The following is a 24,387-nucleotide window of genomic DNA, read 5'->3' as shown; positions in this document are numbered from 1 at the left end:
AAGCATATTTCATCCGATCAGGCTGAAATTTGGTGTATGGTGTTGGTATATGGTCTCTAACAACCATGCAAAAATTGGTCCACATCGGTCCTTAATTATATATAGCCCCCATATAAACCCATCCCCAGATTTGGCTTGCGGAGCCTAAAAGAGAAGCAAATTTCATCCGATCCGGCTGAAATTTGGTACATGGTGTTGGTATATGGTCTCTAACAACCATGCAAAAATTGGTCCACATCGATCCTTAATTCTATATAGCCCCCATATAAACCGATCCCCAGATTTGGTTTGTGGAGCCTCTAAGAGAGGCATATTTCATCCGATCCGGCTGAAATTTGGTACATGGTGTTGGTATATGGTCTCTAACAATCAAGCAAAAATTGGTCCACATCGGTCTATAATTATATATAGCCCCCATAGAAACCGATCCCCAGATTTGGTTTGCGGAGCCTCAAAGAGAAGCAAATTTCATCCGATCAGGCTGAAATTTGGTACATGATGTTGGTATATGGTCTCTAACAACCATGTCAGAATTGGTCCATATCAGTCCATAATTATATATAGCCCCCATATAAAACGTTCTCCAGATTTGACCTCCGGAGCCTCTTGGAGGAGCAAAATTCATCCGATCCGGTTCAAATTAGGAACGTGGTGTTAGTATATGGTCGCTAACAACCATACCAAAATTGGTCCAATCACACAAAAATTGGTCCATATCGGTTCATAATCATGGTTGCCACTAGAGCCAAAAATAATCTACCAAAATTGTATTTCTATAGAAAATTTTGTCAAAATTTTATTTCTATAGAAAATTTTATTTCTAGAGAAAATTTTTATCATTGTCAACATTTTATTTCTATAGAAAATTTTGTCAAAATTTTATTTCTATAGAAAATTTTGTTTAAATTTTATTCGGTTCATAATCATGGTTGCCACTCGAGCCAAAAATAATCTACCAAGATTTTATTTCTATAGAATATTTTGTCAAAAGTTTATTTCTATAGAAAATTTTGTTAAAATTTTATTTCTATAGAAATGTTTGTCAACATTTTTTTTCTATAGAAAATTTTGTGAAAATTTTTATTCCTATAGAAAATTTTGTGAAAATTTTATTTCTATAGAAAATTTTGTTAAAATTTTATTTCTGTAGAAAATTTTGTCAAAATTTTATATCTACTTTGTCAAATTGAATTATATACGTATTGGATCGATCTTTTTTGATTTAATATATAGCACGTATGGACTTACATACAATTTAGAAGATGGTGTTAGGAGGTTTTAAGATACCTTGCCATCGGCAAGCGTTACCACAAGTTAAGTAATTCGATTGTGGATGGCAGTGTTTAGAAGAAGTTTCTACGCAATCCATGATGGAGGGTACATAAGCTTCGGCCTGGCCGAACTTACGGCTGTATATACTTGTTTTTGTTTAATATATACCCCGTATAGACTAACTTACAATTGAGAAGACGGTGTAAAGAAGTTTTAAGATACCTTGTCATCGGAAAGTGTTACCGCATCCCAAGTAATTCGATTGTTGATGACAGTCTTTAGTACAAGTTTCTATGCAATCCATGGTGGATGGCAGGGTTGGCCTGTCACAAACTGTGACTTTTGCGACATACATTTGCGACGGTATAATACGTATGTCGCAAAAGTCGTAAACCTACTGTAGAAAACCAAATTTTGAATAGAAGAAATCCTGAACATTTTTTAATTTAATTTGACAGAATTCGCTGTGAGTTTCTGCAGAAATTTGTGAAAGTTTTCCCATGGTCCAGCCTATTTTCTTAGGTGGTATCGAAATTCCCGTTGGTGAGTGTGCAAAATACCTTGGGGTTATATTGGACAGGAGACTGAATTTAAAGCTAAGAAAGGACGAGAAAATCCACGGTTACCCTGTACTCGTGCAAAAGGCAATAGGGAACTGGGGGACTAAAACCGAAAATTGTGAACATTCCTAAGAAATGAAACTTCTTCGCACATACCATCGTCTTGGATATCATCGTATTCGATGCCTAGCTGACGCGACTAAAGTATTTTCAGTTTGCGACTTTTGTTACTTTTTCCACATTTACGACGCGTATGTGACGTTTACGACGTTTACAACTTTGCGACAGTCGCAAACCTAAAAAAGTTTGATACAGACCATCTCTGGTGGATGGTACATAAGATTCGGCCTGGCCGAACTCAGGGCCATATATACTTGTTTTGCTCTAACATTCTATTCCAGGGATTTTCGTTTTGATCCTTGTATCTTTCACTTTCGAAAGTGTCCCACCACCTGTATGTCATAAGATTTGAATATTAGGAGTGTATAGAAACCAATAAATTTTGTGAAATTTTTAAAATTGAGACGTACCAGTCCTGTGATATGTGAGGAATTTGTTATACGACGAACTACAGGTCGGATGTTCTAAGTGGTGCCACTGGAGCCCGAAACAAGAAATTTGGGGTTTTCCCATCAGAAGTTATTCCAAATTGAGCATTTTGTTAACAAATAAAATTACTTTCCAAAGAGTTCAGTTCAAAATTTACATCTTCGATTGTCCAATAGAACTTAAGCGCCGGCGATGGTAATAGTATTGGGGGGATTACCCCCTCCCTGCTCGTATTTATCGACCGAAGGCTCCAAATATATGCCGAATTGTATCGTGAAAATGTCCTAAATGCAGTCTTCAAGGCTTGGGCAGGCAAACATTTCGGCCGTAGACCATGAACATTCCACCACCATCGCACTCAGTACGCGCCAACCAGGAATTACTTAAAAAGTAGGTTTCTGGATTCATTGCTCCAGATCTTAATCCGTTGGACTTTCGCCCCGGAAAAATTTTAGAAAGTAATATTGTTACAAAAAGCACACTAAAGTCGATCTTCTCTAGCATTTCTCCACGAATGGGTCAAAATTTCGTAGATCCCATTCCGTGCAGCATGTGACGACCTTGACGGTCGTTTGAAGGCTATAATTCATGCAAAAGGTAGGCAATTTGAACAAATAATTGCAACCTTGAAATGTTACAAGCGAATTGGTCATTCTCTGGAGGATATAGAAAGGAATCTCCCATCCATTATATGATTCAAGAAAACTTCTAAATAATTTATTTCGAAAGAAATAACAAAAAGATTCTTGGAAACCATTTTATGTCTAATTTACTGTATTCCAATTTACCGCTAAATTGAACCTAAGTGAATTACAAGTTTAGCCGCTTCATTTCCCTTCAATATCCTTTACTCTGGCTCATTTTAATTACTTCACAGTTAGAATCCTTTGACTTTGTTTGCTTAAGACCACAAAGCTAAACTACTGACTGCTTTATGGCCATTATTATGTTCATTACATTTCAAATGGATTTACTGTTCATTGGGCATTAACTATGGTGAAATTTATAACAATCCTTTGGTACATCCTTGTGGCACCTGTGAACGGCGCTAATGCAGACAACAACAAAAAAATATATAAATGAAAAATTTTTCATTGAGACTAGGGCAGAGAACAAACAGAGCTCGACACAAAAGATGAAAATATGGTGAAGAGAGAGAGAGAGAGAGAGAGAGAAAAAAACGGCGTTTATAAATTATGCCAATATTAAACAATGTCAGTGGAACGTGTACCAACGACGACGCCATTAAGTCGCGTGACATCTTTTCAGGGTATTCTTTGTGACCACCGCCTACGATGGCTTCCAGCCGCAATTGTTGATGCCACTGATTAAGGTGTGTTCTTCATAAGCTAGAAAAGCGTAAAGGTAAAAGTCGGCTACTAGTGGCCTACTAGACCCCCTCCAACCCATCACAACCAGGTGATATTGAATAAATGGCGACAACAATGTGAACATACTGATGAGCTATATGAGTGGTGGGGGGAGGCACCACATAATTTAAGCGTTAATAATGGACCTTGAAAGACAAGAAAACATAGAAAAATAAGAACGCATTTAAGTGCATTTTAGCATAGTTTCCTTTTTTTGTGTGTGAAAACACATAATTTTCTTGTTGTTGCTGTTGTAGACCCAACAGAAGAAATACAAACAATTACCTTTAGTTACCCATTCCCCAAATTCACTCTCACACACACGCTCTCGCTCCCTCTCACTCGTCATCTTGCTCAATACACTCTATTTGCTTGGTTTCCATTTAAGTTCAGAGTTAGTTAGACATGGTCTAGTTGTTCCATAAGTTCTTGTATGAGGTGAAATCTTTTTTAGTTTTTCATCTATGAATAAATATGGAATTATGGATTTGAACACACATTCCGTTCTCAATTCAAAAAACACACACACATCCCCATTTGTTTCTGCATGCATTCTGCATTTGTTGCCGGTTGTTTGTTGTTGTTGTTGTACAAGCAACTCTTTTATGTGCCACAATGGTATAATCATATCCCATTAACACATATGTAAGCACCATGCTGGCAATTAGAAATTGTGTGAGGTTGTGAGTGCGGGTGGCGCGAAATGTCCTTACTCGCATTTGCCAAATGAATAAAGTGGGCCATAATAGCACCGACAGTTGTGCTAAGGTTAGACTTAATGATGCAGACTATATTTAGAGTGTAAAGAAAGAAGCAAATATCGGTGGAATACCGCAACATTTTTAGCATGTCAACAATATACACAGGGGGGTATGTAGGTTCGAACGTAAATGTGATATATATAAGCACAGTAAAAAATATATTTACTCAATATTAAACACAAATTTCATTAAAACAAAATAATTTTTATTCAGTTTAAGATCTTTCGTTGTTTTCTTTAAATGTATACTAAAAGAAGTATATACGGCCGCAAGTTCGGCCAGGCCGAATCTTATGTACCCTCCACCATGGATTGCGTAGAAACTTCTACTAAAGACGGTCATCCACAATTAGATTACTTGGGTTGCTACCGATGGCAAGGCATCTTAAAACTTCTTAACATCATCTTCTAAATTGTAAGCTAGTACAAAATAAAGGTCGATTAAATACGTACATATATATTCACTTCTTGACAGGTATATATATGAAAGAAATAATATGAACGATATGAACTTTTGTGCGGTAATTATAGAGCCAAAATTGAAATATTGGGGTCGCTTTATATGGGGGCTATATACAATTATGAACACGAGTCTACACTGAAAAAAATATTGTCGTGAGGTCAAAGATTTCATATCTTTAAAATACGAATACAAATTTTGCTTAGCATACAAGACGCATTTCTCTAAAATAAAGTTATTTTCCTTGTCCAAAAGTCGATAAACTTTTCAATGAAGTCGTATTGCCCTTATAATTAAGTGATTTGACTTAAAAATGGGTATCTTAACATGAAAGAAAAAATTTATAGGCTAAGGTCAACTTGACTTTAATAATTCAGAAAAATTCTTTAAATTTAATGAACTTGTCTTTAAATTTGTTGTCTTTTGGCATCTTGACTACAAAGCAAAAAATCGTTCAAATATAGGACATGTTTTTCAACACTTTATTTTAAAGAAGTTTTTTACTTCAAACATAGCATAATTTCTACTGGAAGTCGAGTCCTAATTTGGAAAATAAAGTTGCCGTTAACTCATTCTTAAAGGACTTTGATAGCATATGAAGAAAAAAAGCTGAGAAAGCGAAAAATTAAATTTTGCTTCCTAGAAGCAAGTACACAAAACCTAAATTTAAAAGAGAATTGTGTCTTGAAAGTATCCTTACTTGTATTCTCCGCTTCTTTGGCTCGGAATCAATACCAAATTTTTTAAAGTAAAGACAAAATCTTTCAGTGTACCAAAAATGGCTCCTCCAAGAGGCTCCGGAGGTCAAATCTGGAGATCGGTTTATATGGGGGCTATATATAATTATGTACCGATGTGGACCAATTTTTGCATGGTTGTTAGAGACCATATACCAACACCATGTACCAAATTTCAGCCGTAGCGGATGAAATTTGCTTCTCTTAGAGGCTCCGCAAGCCAAATCTGAGGATCGGTTTATATGGGGGCTATATAATTATGGACCGATGTGGACCAATTGTTGCATGGTTCTTAGAGACCATACACCAACACCTTGTACCAAATTTCAGCCAGATCGGATGAAATATGCTTTTTTTAAAGGCTCCGCAAGCCAAATCTGGGGATCGGTTTATATGGGGGCTATATATATTTATGAACCTATATGGAACAACTCTGGCATGGTTGTTAGCGGCCATTTCCTAGAACAACGTACCAAATTACTCCTCCGGAGTTAAAATCTGGTTTTCAGTATTTCATGGGGGCTATATATAATTATACCCTGCTCCACACTGTGGAACAGGGTATTATAAGTTAGTGCATATGTTTGCAACACCCAGAAGGAGACGAGATAGACACATGGTGTCTTTGGCAAAAATGCTCAGGGTGGGCTCCTGAGTCGATATAGCGATGCCCGTCTGTCCGTCTGTCCGTGAACACAATTTTGTAATCAAAGTCTAGGTCGCAGTTTTAGTCCAATCGACTTCAAATTTGGCACAAGTATGTGTTTTGGCTCAGAATAGATCCCTATTGATTTTGGAAGAAATCGGTTCAGATTTAGATATAGCTCCCATATATATATTTCGCCCGATATGGACTTATATGGCCCCAGAAGCCAGAGTTTTACCTTATTTGCTTAAAATTTTGTAAAAGAAGAACAATTAGTACTATAGTCAAGTGTGCCAAATTTTATCGAAATCGGTTCAGATTTAGATATAGCTCCCATATATATCTTTCGCCCGATATGGACTAATACGGTCCCAGAAGCCAGAGTTTTACCCCAATTTGGTTGAAATTTTGCACAGGGAGTAGAATTAGCATTGTAGCTATGCGTGCCAAATTTGGTTGAAATCGGTTCAGATTTAGATATAGCTCCTATATATAGCTTTCGCCCGATTTACACTCATATGACCACAGAGGCCAATTTTTTGGTCCGATTTAGTTGCAATTTTGCACAGGGAGTAGAATTAGCATTGTAGCTATACGTGCCAAATTTGGTTGAAATCGGTTCAGATTTAGATATATCTCCCATATATAGCTTTCGCCCGATTTACACTCATATGACCACAGAGGCCAATTTTTTGGTCCGATTTAGTTGCAATTTTGCACAGGGAGTAGAATTAGCATTGTAGCTATACGTGCCAAATTTGGTTGAAATCGGTTCAGATTTAGATATAGCTCCCATATATAGCTTTCGCCCGATTTATACTCATATGACCACAGAGGCCAATTTTTAACTCTGATTTAGTTGAAATTTTGCACAGGGAGTAGAATTAGCATTGTTGCTATGCGTGACAAATTTGGTTGAAAACGGTTCAGATTTAGATATAGCTCCCATATATATGTTTTTTTTTAATTTCGACAAAAATGGTCAAAATACCAACATTTTCCTTGTAAAATCGCCGCTGCTTAGTCGAAAAGTTGTAAAAATGACTCTAATTTTCCTAAACTTCTAATACATATATATCGAGCGATAAATCATAAATAAACTTTTTCGAAGTTTTCTTAAAATTGCTTCAGATTTAAGCGTTTCCCATATTTTTTTACTAATATTGTGTTCCACCCTAGTGCATTAGCCGACTTAAATTTTGAGTCTATAGATTTTGTAGAAGTCTATCAAATTCTTCCAGATCGAGTGGTATTTAAATGTATGTATTTGGAACAAACCTTTATATATAGCCCCCCAACACATTTGACGGATGTGATATGGTATCGAAAATTTAGATCTACAAAGTGGTGCAGGGTATAATATAGTCGGCTCCGCCCGACTTTAGACTTTACTTACTTGTTATGGATCTATATGAAGCAATATTTGCATTGTTATTAGAGACCATATACTTACACACCGTACCATATACTTACACACCGTACCGTACTGATCGGATGAAATGTGCTCCTCAAAGAGGCTGCGGAGGTCAAATCTGGGGATTCGTTTATAAGGGGGCTATATATAATTATGGACTGATATGGACTAGTTTTTGCACGGTTGTTAGTGCCAACATACTAACACAACATGCAAAATTTCAAGTGAATCGTATGAAATTTGCTCTTCACCGAAGCTCCGGTGGTCTAATCTGGTCATCCGTTTATATGGGTGCTATACATATATAATTATTCACCGATTTGAACCAATTTTCGGAAGGGAGTTAGAGGCCATATGTCAACACCACGGACAAAATTTCAACCGGATTTGCTTCTATAAGAGGCTCCGCAAGCCAAAACTTGGGACCGGTTTATGTAACAACTAATTGTGCCAAGTTTCAAGTCGATATATTGTTTCGTTCGGAAGTTAGCATGATTTCAACAGACGGAAGGACGAGCATCGATATATCGACTCAGAATTACACCATGATCCAAAATAATTATACTTTATGGCGTCTGGAACTAATATTTCTATATGTTACAAAAGGAATGACAAAGTTAATATAACCTCATGGTGGAAGGTACAAAAATATGCGTAGGGTGAAACATAATATGTTTGTACAGTACAAACAATTTTTTATTTAAAAAAAAAAAAATCTGAAAATATATCGATATCTCCATTCCAAAGTACGCTAAGTCTAAAATTGCTCAAAAACCGTAAAAGATATAAATTCACTTTTTTCGGTCTTAAAATCATGTTTATTGTAGATTTTTTTTAGTATGTACGAATTCAAAATAGAACATGGCTAAAAATGACTTAGACCACTTAAGACCGAACAAAGCTTTTTGTCCCTTTTGGATTGGAAATTTTTAAAACTTTAGTCACAGGCTACGTACAATATTCACCATAACTTTTGATTGAAGTGTCCAATAAAAAACAACGAACTCCATTAACAAATGCTAAGTCTACTTTGCGTATTCTGGAATGAGGGCATAGATGTATGCTTGAAGTAAAATATATTTGTGAGTATATATTACAGACACGATTTTTTATACCCTCCACTATAGGATATGGGGTTTATTAACTTTGTCATTCCGTTTGTAACACATCGAAATATTGCCCTAAGACCCCATTAAGTATATATATTCTGGGTCGTGGTGAAATTCTGAATCGATCTAAGTATGTCCGTCCGTCTGTTGAAATCACGCTAACTTCCGAACGAAACAAGCTACCGACTTGAAACTTGGCGCATGTATCGGCCATATCGCTCCACTTTTACGTAAATATAGCCACCTTATAAACGGACCCTCAGATTTGGCTTGCGGAGCCTCTAAGAGAAGCACATTTCATCCGATCCGGCTGAAATTTGGTACATGGTGTTGGTATATGGTCTCTAACAACCATGGACCACATCGGTCCATAATTATATATAGCCCCCACATAAACCGATATCCAGATTTGGCTTGCGGAGCCTCAAAGAGAAGCAAGTTTCATCCGATCCGGCTGAAATTTGGTACATGGTGTTGGTATATGGTCTCTAACAACCGTGCCAGAATTGGTCCATAATTATATATAGCCCCCATATACACAGTTCTCCAGATTTGACCTCCGGACCCTCTTGGAGGAGCAAAATTCATCCGATCCGGTTCAAATTTGGAACGTGATGTTATTATATGGCCGCTAACAACCATACCATATCAGTTCATAATCATGGTTGCCACTCGAGCCAAAAATAATCTACCAAAATTTTATTTCTATAGAAAATTTTGTCAAAATTTCATTTCTATAGAAATTTTTTTTTTAATTTTATTTCTATAGAAAATTTTGTCAGCATTTTATTTCTATAGAAAATTTTGTTAAAATTTTATTTCTATAGAAAATTTTGTCAAAATTTTATTTCTATAGAACGGGGGTTTAATAAGTTTGTCATTCCGTTTGTAACACATCGAAATATCGATTTCCGACTATATAAAGTATATATTTTCTTGATCAGGGAGAAATTCTAAGACGATATAACGATGTCCGTCTGTCCGTCTGTCTGTCTGTCTGTTGTAATCACTCTACAGTCTTCAATAATGAAGCAATCGTGCTGAAATTTTGCACAAACTCGTCTTTTGTCTGCAGACCTGCCTGGGCTGTATCGGTCGAGGTTTTGATATAGTCCCCATATAAACCGACCTCCCGACTTAGGGTCTTGGGCTTATAGAAATCGTAGTTTTTATCCAATTTGCCTGAAATTTTAAATCTAGAGGTATTTTAGGACCACAAAGAGGTGTGCCAAAAATGGTGAGTATCGGTCCATGTTTTGGTATAGCCCCCATATAGACCGATCTCCCGATTTTACTTCTTGGGCTTATAGAAACCGTAGTTTTTATCCAATTTGACTGAAATTGGAAATCTAGAGGTATTTTAGGACCATAAAGAGGTGTGCCAACAATGGTGAGTATCGGTCCATGTTTTGGTATAGCCCCCATATAGACCGATCTCCCGATTTTATTTCTTGGGCTTATAGAAACCGTAGTTTTTATCCAATTTGCCTGAAATTGGAAATCTAAAGGTATTTTAGGACCATAAAGAGGTGTGCCAAAAATGATGAGTATCGGTTTACATAAAGAGGTGTGCCAACAATGGTGAGTATCGGTCCATGTTTTTTTATAGCCCCCATATAGACCGATCTCCCGATTTTATTTCTTGGGCTTATAGAAACCGTAGTTTTTATCCAATTTGCCTGAAATTGGAAATCTAAAGGTATTTTCGGGCCATAAAGAGGTGTGGCGAAAACGGTGAGTATCGGTCCGTATTTTATTATAGCCCCCATAAGAACGATTTCCCGATTTAACTCCTTAGGTTTCTAGAAACCGTAGTTTTTATCCTATTTGCCTGAAATTGTAAATATTCTGGTATTTAAGGCTCATAAAAACGTGTAGCGGATTAAGTTTTTATCGGTCCATTTGGTAATGCCTCCATATAGACCGATTTCATTTCTTGAGAGTATAGAAGGCGCACTGATCATGAAAATTGCTTGAAACTCAATTTAAAATTTCCAGATTTTATTTCTCGGGTGAGAATCTACAGATTTAAGATTTCAAATCAAGACGTTATTTTATAATTTTCTTGCACACTTACAAGAGATGTTAATGATTCCTCTAAAACTCAAACAAAAATGGTTCTTATAAATCCAGAATCTGATATAGTCTTCATAGGTAAAATCTTTAAATTTATCTTCGTAAAGTGTACTGGTTGAACTGCTCTGCTTGATCTGTCCTCAAACCCTCTGAAATTTCAAAGGAAACCCTAATATTTGACTCATGGTGGTGGGTGTTTAAGATTCGGCCCGGCCGAACTTACTGCTGTATATACTTGTTTAATTTAATATATACCACGTATGGCCTTACTTACAATTTAGAAGACGGTGTTAGGAGGTTTTAAGATACCTTGCCATCGGCAAGGGTTACTGCACCTGAAGTAATTCGATTGTGGATGGCAGTGTTTAGAAGAAATTTCTACGCAATCCATGGTGTAGGGTACATAAGATTCGGCCTGGCCGAACTTACGGCCGTATATACTTGGTTTGGGGTTTATATTATATAATAAACTGGAAATTTTTTGTACGTGAATAGCTTCGGTAATAAATCGCAACAAGAGAACGACAATTCTATAAAAGAGCTCTGTATCCTAATTCTAGTTTTACACAGTCTAGACTAAAGACCAAAGAGATCCCTAAAGAATGTTTTTATTTTAAAATATCCAAATACCAAAATCCTTAATCTTTCAGTGTAATGATATTGGTACACTTAACTTTTCGTTAAGTGTACCTTAGACCTCCTTTATGATGTACTTAAATTGCTTTCACCTAAGAAATAACTATGTCTAATTTCAAGCATTCATTACAGCTAATATTTAAACGAATCCTTTAATTGAAGAGTTACTACTTTAATTACATCCAAACTATGGAACAATACCAATACTAACAAATGCAGATGCTAAACTCTGAACTCTTTTCACACATCCCAAGGGTATTCCTGCCAAGTGCATAGCATTCGAAGATCGAATGCAAGGTTTTTGGCTATCCACTCAGTCATAGAGTTTGCCTTCAGATATCGAAGATTTTGCAGTAAATTACTTTTCAACCCGCAAAAACCAAAACCACCAAAGGATAAGAAGCAATATGCAGTGGGTTGGAGTGTACACAGGGACTATGGCGGAAGGTCCTTTTTTTGCCACCCATACGACCCCTTCGGGTTTGTAATTGAGCTGTCAATATGTTTGCTGAACATTTTAATATGTGGTTGTGTTAAAGATTCGGGTTTCTTAATAAGACAAGGTTTTACTCTACGCTACACTTCAATATCGTATGTTGCGCCCAGATAAATTTATTCTTGCGGTGTGAGCAAAAACTGCACAAAAAAAGGGCATTGAGTTATTTTCCCTTCACAAGGCCTCGAATCATCGTATGTGGATACTTGAGGGTTGAAAGATTATCCTTTCAGATTAACTCTGAGTACTGAGTGTGTGTAAGGTAGCGAAGTGTGAAAACGATTTTGGCATTTAGCACAACATTTTTAACAACCCAGTGTATCGATAGCATTTACAAGAGTTCTGCCATTTAATCTTACTGATTGAGTTTATTTTAATTTCGAAGAAATCCTGTTTTAAGTGCATACGCGGGTTGATTGTGAAGTTTATCCGGAAGCCGACAGTTAAGTGGGACGGAGAAATTGAGCCTTTATAGAAATACTTTTTATATCCTTTCTCATAGGGTGGAGTTGTAAATAAGCTTGACATTGTGTTTGTAATATATTATTTATTTATTTATTCAGCTATGGTAAGCCAGTTCGAGGGTAATATATTGGTCTATCGGATTTAGTCCTGACAAGATAAATTTAAGCATGGGCAGGAATACATTTCGGAATTTCGGGATAAAAAAACAAATACTAATAATCGAAAATCGCTTTATTGTTATTCCCCATTTAGATCTAGATTCTTTCACTGAAAAAGATGTTGTCGTGAGACCAAATTCAACTAACGTATGCAAAAAAATGATTGAAGTCAAGACTTTTTTTTTCTCAAAAACACAATCTTTTTACAAGTGAATTAAATAAACGCATAACTTATTGCAATTTTTCTTTCCAGAATGTACTCTTGTATTCCTATGAATATTTAATTCGGTCTTCTTACAACAAAATTAATTTTTAAAAGTTGGCTCTTTTTTTAAAAGTTTGGCTCTTTGGGGTGAAAAAGGATTAATTCATTTTTTTTAGTTACACAGAAAAAAATATCACAAAAATATTTCCAATTAAAAAGTTGATTGAAGTTGAAAATTAATAAATGGATTGATACAATTCTATCAATATAATCAAGATAGAAACATTAAGTTAATGAGGTTAATTTGAAATTTTTTAATTAAAAAATTAATTGATACAATTAACTTGTTAATCAAACTTTAGAGATAAAGTTAAATATAACAAGTGAGTAAAGTAGAAAATCGGACGGGGCCGATTATATCATACCATAAACCACACCTACTCAATTAATAAATATAAGGATTTGTGGGATACCATTGAAATAGGGTTGCGGGACAAACCGTATCTCCATAATTAAGAAAATTAAGGGGTACATCCCAGCAAAAAATACTTCATCACCCAATTCATGCAGTATAAATGCATGAGAGGTAGTGCTGTTTTCCTTCAGATAATTAAGGGGTACACCCCAGCAAAAAATACTTCAACACCCAATTCATGCAGTATAAATGCATGAAAGGTAGTGCTGTTTTCCTTCAGATAATTAAGGGGTACATCCCAGCAAAAAATACTTCAGCACCCAATTCATGCAGTATAAATGCATGAAAGGTAGTGCTGTTTTCCTTCACGCCAACAATGCTATACTCAAGATTATATATCACTTCTGAGCAATATTTCTATTAAAATGAGCAATTATATCAGCGCTATGTAGAAGCTGCTCTAAATCGGGACATCGCCCACAAAAATCAGCGATGGTTCCGTTGTTTTATAAGCAGTTGGTACTGCCTCTCTCCCTTACCATCCTGCTGAAATAGTGCTCCAGTTTTTGCTGTCAAAACTAAGATTATTAGGGACAAATTACACTAGCCAACAGTCGTTTTGTGAATTGGTTCTAGCATAATTTTTCTCATTGATTTTGACCTACCAAACACGAAAATGAGTTTTAAAAAATTTTCTGTCGATTCGTTTTCGAGATACAAATTTTTGAACTTTTTTTTTAATTTTTGGAGGTACACTTACCATTTTGAACATATCTTTCGTCTTCTTTGACCTATTTGAACCTACTACTACTCAAATTAAAGAAAATTGAGCCGTCTACAACTCATTCTCAGAAAATTTTCAAATCGGGTAAGTAGTTTGGATGTTGGCGGCTTAAAAAGGTTAAAAAACGTGTTTTTTAGTAAAAATGTGTCAGAAAAAAAACCATATAAAATTCCATATAAAAATATATATAGTTAAAACTATAGAAGATTAGAGTACGCAAACTTTGAGTAAGATCGGTTGATAAATAAGGGGTTTATGGCCTAATTTGGGAATATCGAACGATGCATATATAAGGAAGCTATATCTAAATCTGAACCGATTTCCATGATTTTTTTGTACGTATAGTTAGGACTATAGAAGATTAGAGTACGCCAACTTTGAGTAAGATCGTTTGATAAATAAGGGGTTTATGGCTAAGTTTGGGAATATCGGGCGGTAAATACTATATGTGGGAGCTATAGCTAAATCGAGATCGATTTCGATGATTTTTTGCACATATTGTAAGTGCTATAGAAAATTAGATTTGGCCAACTTTGAGTAAGATCGGTTGATAAATATGGGATTTATGGCCAAATTTGGGAAAATCGGGCGATACATATATATGGGAGCTATATCTATATCTAAACCTTAACCGATTTCGATGAAATTTTGCACACTTAAAGAGACTTTGTGCCAAATTTGACGCTGATCGGTTAGTAAATATGTGCAATCTCACCTCATTTATCGTAATCGGGCGGTGCATATATATGGGAGCTATATCTAAATTTGATCCGATTTTTTTTTCGAAATTCAATAGTGTTCGTCCTTGTTTCAAAAAACGTCATGCACCATATTTCCTCAAAATCGGTTAATAATTGCGACCGGAATCCTGTGAACAACAAATACATGGACAGACTGATGGACGGACAATAATGGCTAGATCGACTCAGGAGGTGATTCTGAGTCGATCGGTATATATTTTATGGGGTCTGAAATCAATATTTCTGGCAGGCACATTTTTTGGCAGATCAAAGTTATTATACCCTGATGGAAAATTTTGTAATTTTTAACTAACAAATTATTTCAAACAATAATTTTTTTTTTTTAATCAAACTAAAAACACTAAGTCAGTCAAGAAAGTAGATGAAAATAGTTACGTGTTTAAAGAAACAATTAATTGAGTTTTACAATCAACATGAATTACATTTTTAATTGAATCAACTAAAAAAAAAAATAATTAAAATTTGCTAATGAAATCAATTAATTTTTTAATCAACTATTTTTTAATATCAAATTTAAAATGTTATTGATACTATCATTTTCGTGATTGGAGACGTTTCAGTTAAAATATTAATTGGATCAATTAATTTCGTGATTGAATCAGAAAAGAATTGTTTTGTACGTACACATAAAAAATATTTTTTGTCTTCAATCACGAAATTAATTGACACAATTAATTTTTAATTGAAATGTTTTCAATCACAGAAATGATAGTATTAATTAAAAACTTAACTGAAAGTCATTAAAAAAATTAATTGATCCAATTGAAAAATTAGAGAAGATAGACACATGGTGTCTTTGGCAATAATGCTAATGGCCAGCTTCTGAGTTGATCATGTCCGTCCGTCAGCCTGTGAACACATTTAGGTCGCAGTTTTCGTTGAATCGACTTCAAATTTGCCACACGTATGTGTTTTCGAACCCTATTGATTTTGGAAGAAATCGCTTCAGATTTAGATATAGCTTCCGTATATATATTTCGCCCGATATGGACTTATATGGCCCCCAGAAGTCAGATTTTTACCCTAATTTGCTTGAAATTTTGCACAAGAAGAACAATTAGTACTATAGTCAAGTGTGCCAAATTTTATTGAAATCAGTTCAGATTTAGATAGAGCTCCCATATATATTGTTCGCCCGATTTACACTCATATGACCACAGTGGCCCATCTTTTACTCTGATTTAATTGAAATTTTGCATAGGGAGTAGTATTAGCATTGTAACTATGCGTGACAAATTTGGTTGAAATCGGTTCAGATTTAGATATAGCTCCCATATATATGTTTTTCTGATTTCGACAAAAATGGTCAAAATACCAACATTTTCCTTGTTAAATCGCCACTGCTTAGTTGTAAAAATGACTCTAATTTTCCTAAACTTCTAATACATATATATCGAGCGATAAATCATAAATAAACTTTTGCGAAGTTTCCTTAAAATTGCTTCAGATTTAAATGTTTCCCATATTTTTTTACTAACATTGTCTTCCACCCTATTGCAATAGCCGACTTAAATTTTGAGTCTATAGATTTTGTAGAAGTCTATCAAATTCTGTCCAGATCGAGTGATATTTAAATATATGTATTTGGGACAAATCTTTATATATAGCCCCCAACACATTTGACGGATGTGATATGGTATCGAAAATTTAGATTTATAAAGTGGTGCAGGGTATAGTATAGTCGGCCCCGCCCAACTTTAAACTTTTCTTACTTGTTTTTACTGGTAAAGTGAATTCGCATGGTTGCAATTGCAAGTCACCTCCATTAAAAATGTTCGCAAGAACCAAAAAAGTTACATTAAGATTCGTGAACTTCAAAGTTCTAAAGGTTAATTAAATATTTTTGGGAATATCTGGTATACAAAAATGAATTTCACTTCAGCATTTTTTATGACATTTCATGAAAAAGCCAACATTTACAAACATATCCTTTCACCCTCGCTTTGCCAATAACACCAAGTGATATTAACATGTCTTCGTTCAGAGTTTTGGCATTTTGCTTTTTTCCTGCTACATTCAAACTTTACTGACATTTGCTCCAACGACCCCAATTGTTTGCAGATGCTTCAAAAAGACATAAGAAAATAAAATCGAGGGTAGAAAACGCGATTATTTTTTTGTTCTTGGTGATATCTTCTTTACTCCAACGAATAGTTTCCGTTTGCCTTTTCCGGAAGCATCATAAATTTTTCAGTAAAATTCTTATGGCTGTGAAGCTCTAGGAAAAAATTGAATTATTACAACTTTTGAGGAGAAAGACAATAATAAATCCCAACACCAGTTGGTTGTAACTAAGTTGCTTTTTTTTGCGCCATTTGCATTTTTCCAACTTTTTCGTGTTTCCCCCAAAAATGTTGATATTGGGACTGTTGTATATAGCGCACATTGGAAACTGCATTATGGGTTCAAGTAAACAATGGCAAATATTTCGACAATTTGGTTTGTCCATTCATTTATGAGCATTTGAGTAATTATCTTATGTCGCACCTTTGTGGACAGGGAATTATACTTTTCCCATGTTTGTGTATCAGTTCCTTGTGCTCAAATCTTCGATATGGACCTCATTTGTCATTGAGAGATCATATGAAAAGTGTGACTTCTATCTGCTTAGGGAATAAAATTGGAAAATCGGTCTATATGATGGTCATATTAGGGGTATATTCAATATTAATGCGCATAAACGAAGGTCGCCTTTTATTTCGGGATGGGGCAACCTTAGAGTTACAATTTGCCAACTACACAGAAAAAAAATTCAGTAGTTAAACTAACGCTAAATTTAACTTATTTTTATTGGAAAAAATTTAGTTGCTTGTAGTTAAATTTTATTATTTTTATCGAAATTTTCCACAGCTTAACGAAATCTTACTTTTTTTAAGTATGTCTCAAAAATTTTATAAACTAAACGTGACTATAAAGTTCAATGACCGTACACATAAGTTCATTATGAACAACGGCAAAAGAAAATTTTCCTACGATTCCCAAAAATAGTAAAAATGAACTAGTGTATGGTTAAAATAGTCATGGATTGGCGCCTATGATTTTCTTCTTTACTTTTAGTTAATGTTTATACCCTCCACCATAGGATGGGGGTATATTAACTTTGTCATTCCGTTGGTAACACAACGAAATATTGCTCTAAGACCCCATAAAGTATATATTCTGGGTCGTGGTGAAATTCTGAGACGATCTAAGCATGTCCGTCCGTCTGTTGAAATCACGCTAACTTCCGAACGAAACAAGCTATCGACTTGAAACTTGGCACAAGTAGTTGTTATTGATGTAGATCGGATGGTATTGCAAATGGGCCATATCCACATCGGTCCATAATTATATAGCCCCATATAAACCGATCCCCCGATTTGGCTTGCGGAGCCTCTATGAGAAGCAATTTGCATCCGATCCGGCTGAAATTAAGTATATGGTGTTAGTATATGATCTCTAACAAACATACAAAAATTGATCCACATCGGTCCATAATTATATATAGCCCCCATATAAACCGATCCCCAGATTTGGCTTGCGGAGCCTCTAAGAGAAACAAATTTCATCCGATCCGGCTGATATTTGGTACATGGTGTTGGTATATGTTCTCTAATGACCATGCAAAAATTGGTCCACATTGACCCATAATTATATATAGCCCCCATATAAGCCGATCCCCAGATTTGACCTTCGGAGTCTCTTAGAGGAGCAAAATTCATCCGATCCGGTTGAAATTTGGTACGTGGTGTTAGTATATGGTATCTAACAACCATGCAAGAATTGGTCTATATCGGTCCATAATTATATATAGCCCCCATATAAATCGATCCCCAGATTTGTCCTCCGGAGCCTCTTGGAGGAGCAAAATTCATCCGATCCGGTTGACAATTGGAACATGGTGTTAGAATGTGGTCTCTAACAAATACGCAAGAATTGGTCCATATCGGTCCATAATTATATATAGCCCCATATAAACCATTCCCCAGATTTGAACTCCGGAGCCTCTTGGAGGAGCAAAATTCATCCGATCCGGTTGAAATTTGCAACGTGGTGTTAGTATAAGGCCGCTAATAGCCATGCCAAAATTGGTCCATATCGGTCTATAGTTATATATAGCCGATCCCCAATCACACAAAAATTGGTCCATATCGGTTCATAATCATGGTTGCCACTCGAGCCCAATATAATCTACCAAAATTTTATTTTTATGGAAAACATTGTCAAAATGTTTTTTCTATAGAACATTTTGTCAAAATTTTATTTCTATAGAAAATTTTGTCCAAATTTTCTTTCTATAGAAAATTTTGTCAAAATTTTAGTTCTATAGAAAATTTTTTCCAATTTTAATTTCTATAGAAAATTTTGTCAAAATTTTACTTCTATAGAAAATGTTGTTAAAATTTTATTTTGTCAATATTTTATTTCTATAGAAACTTTAAACTTAATTATATACGTATTTAATCGTTTAATACATACCACATATGGACTATGTGGTATATATTACGGTGTTAGGAACTATGTGGTATATATTACGGTGCCATCGGCTTCAGTAGAAGTTTCTACGCAATCCATGGTGGAGGTACATAAGCTTCGGCCTGGCCGAACTTACTGACGTATATACTTGTCTTCTTTACTTTTAGTTAATTTTTATACCCTCCACCATAGGATCGGGGTATATTTACTTTGTCATTCCATTTGTAATCACATTCCACATGTAACACATTGCTCTAAGACCCCATGCAGTATATATTCTGGGTCGTGGAAACTCTGAGTCGATCTGAGCATGTCCGTCCGTCCATCCGTCCGTTGAAATCACGGTAACTTCCGAACGAAACAAGCTCTCGACTTTAAACTTGGCACAAGTAGTTGTTATTGATGTCAGATGGTATTGCAAATGGGCCATATCGGTCCAGTTTTACGTATAGCCCCCATATAAACGGACCCCCAAATTTGGCTTGCGGATCCTCTAAAAGAAGCAAATTTCATCTGATCCTGCTGAAATTTGGTATATAGTGTTAGTATATGGTCTCTAACAACCATGAAAAAATTGGTCCACATCGGTCCATAATTATATATAGCCCCATATAAACCATTTAACCTCCGGAGCCTTTAAGAGAAGCAAATTTCATCTTATCCGGCTGAAATTTGGTTCATGGTGTCAGCATATGATCTCTAACAACAGTGCAAAAATTGGTCCACATCGGTCTACAATTATATATAGCCCCCATATAAACCGATCACCAGATTTGATCTCCGGAGCCTCTTGGAAGACCAAAATTCATTCGATTCGTGATGTTAGTAAATGGTATCCAACAACCATGCAGGAATTGGTTCATATGAGTTCATAATTATATATATCCCCCATATAAACCGATCACCAGATTTGACCCTCGCTGCCTTTTGGAGAAGCAAAATTCATCCGATCTGGTTGAAATTTGGTACGTTGTGGTAGTATATGATATTTATCAACCATGCCAAAAGTGGTCCTTATCAGTCCATAATCATATATAGCCCCCCGTATAAACCGATCCCAATATTTGGTTTTTGAGCCTCTTGGAGGAGTAAATATCATACGAGTCATTTGAAATTTGGTACATTGTGCTAGTATGTGGCCGTAACCAACCATGCCTAACTAGGTCCATGTCGGTCTATAGTTATATATAGCCCTCAGATAAATCAATCCCCAATCACACAAAAATTGGTCCATATCAAGTTCATAATTGTATATAGCCCCCATATAAGCACCCCAATATTTCAATTCTGGCTCTCTAAGTACCGTGCAATCGAGTCCATATCGATTCGTAATTATTTGTACCTGTTTTGTCTAATATATACCACGTATGGACTAACTCACAATTTAGAAAACGATGTTAAGAAGTTTTAAGATACCACAACCCCAGTAATTCGATTGTGGATGACAGTCTTTTGTAGAAGTTTCTACACAATCCATGGTGGAGGGTACATAAGATTCGGCGTGGCCGAACTTACGGCCGTATATACTTGTTTCTTCTATGATATGATGTAATTTCGTGAACTGCAGTTAAAAAATACAACAGGGCATTAACATTTCCTGGTTTTAACAACGCTTTGTGGAAATCTCAAAATGTGGAGTAAAATTTAGTTCAATTTTCGTGCGAAATAGTTCATTCTTCCTATAAAACAGTTCACTTTTTTCGGTGTGACAGCTCCATCGTAAAGCTTGAGATTTTTGAGGTTATACGTATTCAGAACGTTTTGATATACGGTCGCTATTTGTGTTATTCATAGCATTTTATAAAATTCATCTCGCCCAAAAGCTAGAATTAAATGATGAATGTTTTCGAGCGATTATTTTTTACAACTAACTCAACTCAAGATGAGCCAAATCTAACAAGTATAGACGGCCGTAAATTCGGCCAGGCCGAATGTTATGTACCCTCCACCATGGATTGCGTAAAAAGTTCTACTAAAAACTGTTATTTACAATCGAATTACTTGGGTTGTGATAACTCTCGTCTTAGTTTCAATGTAATCAGATTAAATTTGTATATAAGTCAATTAAATTTTGATCGGTTTATATAGAGGAGTGAATACGGAACAATTTGTTCCTTCTTATTAAAATGCATATACCGACATCGGGTACCAAATTTTAACCCGATGAATGACCGATATGAACCAACTGCTGCATGGTTTCTAGAGGTCATATAGTAAAACCACGCACCTAATTGCAACTCGACCGGATGTAATTTGCTCCTTCTTGAGAATCTGCAAACTGGGGATTGGTTTATATAGGAGCTATACCTAAAAGTGGTTCAATATGGCCGAGAACTCACACATCGGCTCAACCAACTGCATTTTTTAGCATGAACGATTTGATGGGTTGCTTTTTGTTGCCATGCATAGAAAATAAAATGAAATGTTTTTTTTTTCGATACCTGAAAAAGTATTTGATGCGTCAGTAAATTGTTATACTACAGTTGTGAACGTATCTCCGAGTCCGGGTTATAGCCCCCCTAGCTAAAAATTAATAGACTGAAGTTATAGATGCAATAATGTTTTATTTCATAAATATGAATAAAAATCAGACTTCAACATAACTAGACAATTAATTTATAATAAAGCAACTAGAAGTAGTTCCACACTTTTCCCAGCAAAAAAATTTGGGAGTTGTTCTAATGGCACAACTTTAAAAGCAATTCAAACTTTTCGGATAAGCGTTAGAATGTATTAAAAATCATAAAAAAATTAAAAAGTTTTTATTTGGAAAAATATATATTTTTTTTAATTCACATTCAAAATACTGAATTCGGATCACACCTTAGGAAATGATGCAAATTCAGTGAGATGGCTGCTGAAGTGGTGGATATCCGTCCTATGACATGTTCATGTTAAATTCATTGCCACTTCCGGACCCAAAAAGACATTTTCACTTCTTTTTCGACCTCGCGTTATTCGGATATTCAATTATGAAGGAATAGTTTTATTATCAATTACTATTTTTATACCCTCCAACATAGGATGGGGGTATATTAACTTTGTCATTCAAAATTGGTCCATATAGGTCCATAATTATATATAGCCCCCACATAAATCGATCGTAAGATTTGATCTCCGGAGCCTCTTGGAGGACACAATTTCATCCGAACCGGTTGAAATTTGACACGTGGTGCTAGCATATGATCTACCCAGCAAAAAAATTTGGAAGTTCTTCCAAAGGCACAACTTTAAAAGCACTTCCAGAAGATGCACTCCCAATGATGTTCTTTATTTTAACTACCCAGGAAGTTCTTTTAATTCAATTTTTTATAACTTGATTTGTTCATACTTTTAATGGGTAATTTTAACTTTTTTTGTTTCAAATAGGTCAAAAGCGGAGTAAGAATTCATAAAATGATACAAATCATTTAAATTTTGTCGAAAAAATGCTAAATTCAATCTGAAGAAATTGTGCATTTTTGAAAATATTTGAGGTCAAAAGTTTCCGACAAGCGTTAGAATCCATTAAAAATTATAAAAATTATTTATTTGACAAAATATCACAGAATTTTTTAATTTACATCCAAAACATTGAATTCGGATCACACCTAAAGAAGTGATGCAAATTCAGTGCAACGGCTGTTGAAATGGAGGACTTCCGTCCTATGACAAGCCCATGTTAAATTCATCACTTCTGCGCCAATTTTGCATCACTTCCGCATCCAAAAAGAACATTTTCATTACTTTTTTGGCGATGCTTTTTTGCTGGGTATAGCAATCACGCAAAAATTGATCAATAATTATATATAGCTCTCATATAAACCGATCCCCAGATTTGGCCTCCGGTGACTCTTGGAGGAGCAAAATTCATCTGATCCTGTTGAAATTTGGTAAAAATTTGGCAAAAATTGGTCCATATCGGTCCATAATTATATATAGCCCCCATATAAACCGATCCCCAGATTTTATCTTCGGAGTCTCTTGGAGTAGCAAAATTCATCCGATGCGGTTGAAATATGGTACGTGGTGTTAGTATATGGTCTCCAACAATCATGCAAAAATTGGACCATATCGGTCCATAATTATACATAGTCCCCATATAAACCGATCCTCAGATTTGACATACGGAACCTCTTGTGTCCCGGCACATTATATGATACGGATTCGTTGATCATGCTCTTGCATTCCAATACGTTCACGTTTTGTGGGCTCGTGTTATTCCCGAGCCATTAAACACTTTCCACTATGGCACATCATCTTAGCATGCCCGCCGTGCATACAAAGGGTGGTGGGTTCATTCCCTGCTTCGACCGAACACTAAAAAAATGTTCAGCGGTTGATTATCCCCTCTCAGTAATGTTGGTGACATTTCTGAGTGATTCAAAGCTTCTCTAAAGTGGTTTCACAGCAATGTGAAACGCCGTTCGGACTCGGCTATAAAAAGGAGTTCCCTTGTCATAGAGCTTAATATGGTATTGGGCAGCACTCAGTGATGAGAAGAGAAGTTCACAGCTGTGGTATCACAATGGACTGAATGGTCTAAGTGAGCTTGAAATATCGGACTGTCACTATACCTAACCTAATCCAACATCTTCTATCTCATCCTCTGTAAGGCTCTATTTGACGTGGTCTTTATTGCCCAAGTTATGCCAAGACAACATGCCCATTGGACTCGTTGAAACATTTCTATATTATACGTCCTCTCCATTGGTGTCCACTATGGGGGCTAGGGCGATAGTAGGGTAGGGCTATACTATGGGAATTATTCGAAGTGGAATTAGGAAAAAAAAAATATTTGTCGAAAAAAAAAAAAAAACAGCAGCGCTTTCACCATGGTGACTCTCCCCGGTCAAATCGGTTCCAACTCTATCTGCTAATTGAGCTACAAACTGAAGCTACATCCATTGCTTTATTCATCACTGTGCAAAAATTGACCGCAATCTTTATCTATTGAATTTTAAATAGTGTGCCAAATTGGTCGTTAGGAACTACAACCACATTGCTCATCACACATATCACCACATTATTTTCTTAGTTTTTTATTTGCCTACACTGTAAGTGACTAAATAGCAGCCAT

The sequence above is a fragment of the Haematobia irritans genome, chromosome 2 (assembly GCF_050003625.1).
Source record: "Haematobia irritans isolate KBUSLIRL chromosome 2, ASM5000362v1, whole genome shotgun sequence".
NCBI classification, from domain to species: domain Eukaryota; kingdom Metazoa; phylum Arthropoda; class Insecta; order Diptera; family Muscidae; genus Haematobia; species Haematobia irritans.
The sequence above is the reverse complement of the archived record's forward strand: the minus strand, read 5'-3'. Positions refer to the sequence as shown.